Source organism: Eublepharis macularius, chromosome 3 (genome assembly GCF_028583425.1).
Source record: "Eublepharis macularius isolate TG4126 chromosome 3, MPM_Emac_v1.0, whole genome shotgun sequence".
NCBI classification, from domain to species: Eukaryota; Metazoa; Chordata; class Lepidosauria; order Squamata; family Eublepharidae; genus Eublepharis; species Eublepharis macularius.
In genome coordinates this window covers 187,857,698-187,863,697 of record NC_072792.1, presented here as the reverse complement: position 1 = coordinate 187,863,697, position 6,000 = coordinate 187,857,698, and positions in this window count along the sequence as shown.

Here is a 6,000-nt window from a genome sequence, read left to right as displayed (position 1 = left end):
AGCACAAAAAGAAAAATACACTGAGCAAGAAGCATACGGGTGTGGGGTACTTTCGGGTTGCCCTCACTTGGAAGGCCTGGCAGGGCTTCATTATAACTTCAATATGTCTCCCCCCCTTCTTTTCCCTTGTACGGTACGGGCAAGGGAAAAGATTTCGGTACGTGGGGCGAGCAGCTGCTGGCGGAAAGGGCCGAAGTGGAGCCGAGGGCGCTCGGCGGCGTTTATCGAAAAGCGGCGGAGACGGCCGAGATCTGCCGGCGCCACTGTGTCTGGGTTGTTCGGGGGTCATCTTGGCGCAGGGGATCCTGGCTATGTAAATGAGGCACGCTGCCCCTTGTGCGTGGCGAACGCACCCCAATGACATATTCCAGAGGGTACATATTTACAAAATACTGGCGGGTCTTTTACCTTTGCACTAAAGCGTACTGGATGGTGGCGCCGTATAGCAACTCACCATGACGAATATGAACATCAGTAAAAGAGGGATGTTGGGCCATCTGGGGGTCCTTTTCCAGGGGAGGCACGGCCCTCAAAGCCAAAGCCGACCATCATGCGAAAGCGTGGGTCTGGCAGGTGAGACCCCGAATCTACGTAGATGCGGGATCTTCACCAGCACGGCGGGTGATATATTTTCGAATACAGGGATCACCTTTATTGGTGTGTCTCCAATATTGGAAATGCATTCACTCTTGGGCTAAAGCCTCTCCAAACACTTTCACACACAGCAAATCTCTTTTGCCTGTGCAATTTTTTTCCCGAACATGCGGCTTACAATCCAATTAAGAATCACTCTCGGTGGTGGTCCTATTTGGCTTTGGTTGCCGTGTCTTCCCCAAGGGTCCCAACTGTGGGGCCCGCCTAATGAAGTTAAAGAATAGAATTGGAAAAACTTTGGACATTCACACCTATATCTACATATTCTACTGTTTCTTTTATACTAAGGCTACAAAGGTCTGGTCTAAGGGAACACAGGGTATCTCTGGCCCAGGGTGAAGGGATATCTGGCGAATCACTGGGCAGAGGGGGGCTGGGCTGGTGGCGGCTCCCCCAGGATCATACACAGGAGGGGCAGTTTGCAGCGGCTTCCCTTTCCATTCTTTTAACTGAGAGGCGTGAAAGTATTTTAACCAAGTGCCTCCTGTCTTTCTCTGGATAGCTACCTGATAGACAGCTGGGGAGACTCTTTTCGTGATGGGGACTGGGCCCTGCCATTTGGCTGCTAGTGAATGCGCCTTTTGCGAGAACTTCCTGTACAGAACGAGCTGTCCTTCCTCCCACTGCCTGGGGTTCCTGACCCATCCTAATTTGCGGTCCATCTCTTTCTGAGCGGTGCCCAACTTCTGGGCCACTTGCATGTGGACGGCGTGTATAGATGAGAGCAGGTCTTGAACCCAAGCGTCATTAATCACTACGGGCTGCATATCAGAAGGGAGCTGCGTATCTAGCCAGAAGGCTTCCGGGAGCTGCATTCTTCGCCCTGTCATTACCATATGGGGGGTGAGCCCGTGAACTGCGGTGGTGCCTCTGATGGCCATTAGGATTATGGGGAGTTTTTCATCCCAGTCTCTCCCGGAGGAGCGAACCATTTTGCGGAGAGCCTCCTTGAGGGTCCGGTTGGTTCTTTCTATGGCGCCCGAGGCTTGAGGGTGGCCAGCTATGTGGAAGCGCTGCTGGATGCCTAGCGCCTTGCACAGCTCCTGGGTGACTTCTCCGATGAAGTGTGAGCCTAAATCAGAGTCCATGACTCTCACGATGCCCCATCTTGAAAAGACATTGTTGAACAATAGTTTGGCTGTGGTGGCTGCATTGTTGCGCTTGCACGGAAACGCTTCGACCCATTTGCTAAAGGGGTCTATGACAGTGAGACAGTAGCGATGGCCGCGAGGAGTGGGGGGAAGGGGGCCGATAAAGTCAATCTGTATGCGAGCCCAGGGTCCGTTAATTCTCTGATGCTGGAGGGGGGCTCTAGGTCCGGTGGGGTCTGCATTGACCATAGCGCAGGACAGACAGTTGTCCACCCATTGCGCTACTTCGGTGCGCATGCCAGGCCACCAACCAACCTCTTTTACCCTTTCCAGAGTCAGATCCTTGCCTCGGTGTCCCTGCTCGTGGACAAACTGAATTAAGTCAGCCCTAACTTCCAATGGCACTACCCAATGGCGTTCGCCGGCTGCATCCACTGCCCAAACTATGCCTTCCTCTTCTCTGATCATGAGTCTCCCTGTCTGATCCCTTCCTGCGGCTAGGAGGTCAGTTATTTCTGGGTCTGATTGCTGCAGTTGTGCTAGGTCTAGTGTTCCCGTAGTTCCCCGAGCCTGGCTGCGGGCTTGTGCGCGAGTGGTGACAGGGTGTAAGGGGCAATCGGTGGCTGGTTCCGGTAGGGGAGCATTTTCAGTGGCGGCTGCCTTGGCTGCGAGGTCTGCCTGGTCATTCCAATAAGCGGTCTCTGAGTTTGTCTTCTGGTGTCCCTTGACATGGGTAACCTGCGTTGGGCCTGAGCGGGACTGAAGGAGTGCTGCTACTTGCTGCCATAGCTGTAGGTGGGCTACGGGTTTCCCATCGCTAGCTCTCCACCCCTGATTCTGCCATACCGGGAGCCAGACCGTGGCGGCTTTGGCCGTCCAATCCGAGTCTGTGTAAATGGCAAGCGGGCTTTCTGGGGGCTCAAACTCAAGCACTGCCAGAAGCGCTTGCACCTCAGCCGCTTGGCTGGAATGGGGGCGGGCTGGACCTTTGAGAGTATGGGCGTCGCTCACTCGCACGGCGCCGTAGCCTGTCCGAGGAGAGCCTCCAACGTGAAAGGAGGAGCCGTCACAGAACCAGCATGTGAAGCCGTTCTGTCGGGCTTCCTCTAGCGGGACTCCCCAAGTGACTGGCCAGACAACCTGCGGTGGCGGGTCCAGGGGGCACTCGTGCTCGGTCCCGGTTACCAATAGGCCATAGGGGGCTGGAGGCTCGGTGGTCTCCTTTTTAAATTCCACTCCGCGGTTAACTAGGGCCAGGGTCCACTGCGCTATGCGGGCGTTTGAGACTTGTCCATCTTGTATTTTTCCCGACAGGATATATTTGAGAGGCGTGTGAGTGGTTTGAACTATTGTACGTGAACCTCCTATGATAAATTCCCAATGGGTCAGACTCCAAACTAGAGCAAGGCAAGTCTTTTCGCATGGGCTGAACTTGGTCTCTACTGCGGTTAGGTTGCGAGAGGCATAGGCTACTACTCTAGCGGTCCCCGCTTGCTGCTGGGTGAGCGTGGCTCCTATGCTCTTGTCTGATACTGCCAGCTGAATAAAGAATGGCTGAGTTACATCTGGATGGGCTAGGGCCGGGGCCGCGGCCAGGCTACGCTTTAGCTCGGCTAAGGCTGTCTGTTGCTCCGGTCCCCACTCCCAGGGAGTGTTCTTCTTGAGGAGAGCATAAAGGGGGCGAGCTTTGTCTGCAAAGGACTCAATGAAGTCTCGGGAAAAGTTAAAAGTTCCTAGAAGGGCTCTGAGGGAGGGGACATCGGTGGGTGCAGGCAGCTTGGAAATGACCTCCATTCGCTGGGCGTCCGGGGTGCGACCCTCGGGTCCCAGGGTCAGACCCAGGTACTTGACGCTGGTCTGAACCAATTGGGCCTTTTCCCTGCTTGCCTTGAACCCAGTCTCGCGGAGGAGTTCCAGGACTTCCCTAGTGATCTGGTGGGCTAATTCTTCCGTGGGGGCGTGGACTAAAATGTCATCCACGTAGCTCAGTACATGGGGCCTCGAGGAGGGTTGGAGGCGTTCCCACATCTGAACCACATGGGCATGACAAATGCTGGGGCTGGAGTGGAATCCCTGGGGTGTCCGCTTGAATGCGTATTGCTGGCCGCGGAAAGTGAACGCGAACTTGTACCAGCAAGACTCATGCAACCGGATGGAGTGGAAAGCATTGGCCAGGTCTATGACCGAGTAGAACCGGGACCCAGCGGCAATGGCCGTTAGGATCTCATTGTACTTGGCCACAACCGGGGCAACTGGAGGGGTGGTGGCATTCAGGGCACGGAAGTCGACCGTCATTCTCCAGGTCACTCCATCTGCTTTTAGAACTGGCCACAATGGGGCGTTGCAGATGGACTGCATCGGGAGTATGACGTCCCACTCAAGGAGTCCTTCTATAGTTTTGGCTATCCCTGCCTCAGCTTCCGCTGGGTACTTGTACTGTCGTTGGGGAGGGGGGTCCTTTCCTTCAATCAGGACGCAGGCGCCCTTCACTATCCCACACTCGGCCTTGTCTGTCACCCACACTTCGGGAAAGTCCTGAACCCAGGGGTCTCCGGTGATGGGGGCGAGAGGGAGGGGGGCCTTAAGGGCTGCGCACCGATGGATTGCATTGACGAAGTCTGGGCCTCCTGGGATGCGCCACAGGAGCCCATTTGCTAGGTCGATGGTCAGTCCCTCGGCACGGAAAAATGGCATGCCCAAAAGTCCATCGTCTTCTCCCCGGTTTGCGCATGCCGAAATCCGGGTGGCCAGGTTCCCAACGGAGAGGGGAATATCCTGCCAGACCGGGGATTCCTGCATGCCGCCTCCAAAACCGGCGAGTTGCATGGTTGTGGGGGTCTGGGTGCCCTTCGTGACTAAGGTGGGCCGGAGTATGTTAAGTGAAGCTCCGGTATCTATGAGGAGAGTGGCAGGCTTCTTCTTTTCCCCGGGAGTCCCGATCCCTGCCTTCACTGTCGGTCTCCCCCATGTGTCCGGCTTTAGTTTGGCAACTATGCCCACGGAGGGAGACTGGGACTCGGGGCAACCCTATTCTGATCCTGCACACTGGTCGGTGGAAGCGGCGCTTCCTCTAAAGGGGTTGTTGGGGCTCGGTCGTTCCCGGACCGCAGCTATCGGGGGACTCGAGAAGGGAGGGTCCGGCGGTAAAGGGGGCGCTGACAGAGGTACTGGGGGCTGTTGCTGGTCTTCCCACTCCATGATCGCCTTCATTAGAACGGACGTGGGCTTCCCATCGAATAGCTCCATGTTCGCTCCAATGTTTTTGAGGCGCATCCATAGCTCCCAACGGAGGGAGTCCCTGGACTGGGGCGTGCTGCCGCGGTCCCGGTAGCCCTCGTGGTCGCCCTGCGATGCTCCCCAAGCGTTAGACTGATCTGGAGGCGGGTATACCTGATGATTGTACGGGTGTGATGCTCGCGAGTGAGAAGGGGCTAGGGGCGCCTCCTGTAATCGGGGCTCGTGGGGTCCCTGCTGGGAGGAGGAACTGTAACTCGGGGTGGGCGCAAAGGAAACTCCCGGGCGGTAGTCCCTTGGTCCTCTTCCCCGGTTAAAGCTACTGCTCCTTCCCCTCAGGATCCCTCCCCTTGCCTCCGGGTACGGGCTGCGTCCCTGCGGTCGGTATTGAGAGTGGGGGCCATGATTGGCATAGGTGACTGCACTTATCGGCTCGCTCTCCTTTCTACGAGAGGCCGGGGACTTCACATGGCGGATGGCGCCGGTCTCTCGCAACAGGCCAGCAATGCTCCTGATGCGGGATTCCAGCTCTCCCCATGTAATGCTCCCGGGCTCGACTCCTGCTAGGGCTAGGCGAGTGGTGCTGTTGAGCCCATCTATGACTGCCCTCCTGAATTCTAAGTCGTCGAAGTCCGGCATGTCGCTCAAATCTAAATCTACTTCGTCTGCTAGTTCGGCTAGGAGCTGTTTCCTGGCTAAATATGCCTCTGGATCCTCTCCGGGTTTTTGAGACTCTGCAATATACAGGGCTTTTAAACTCTTGGTGGGCCACAGGAAGGCACACAACTCTTTCATGGCACCATACTGACTGCGAGTGGCTAGTCTCCTGTTAGAAATGTATGCATTAAGAGAGGTGACTATTTCGGGGCTGGCACAATGGCGGGCCAGCTGAGCTACATCGGAGCCACTGGCGGAGGGCTGGGACATGGTCACGTGTGCAAACCATTGTATAGCTGAGTCTCGGTTCAGGGGTCCCATGCGGTCTGCTATGGCTTGGAGCTCATCGGGCCTCCAATTGCGG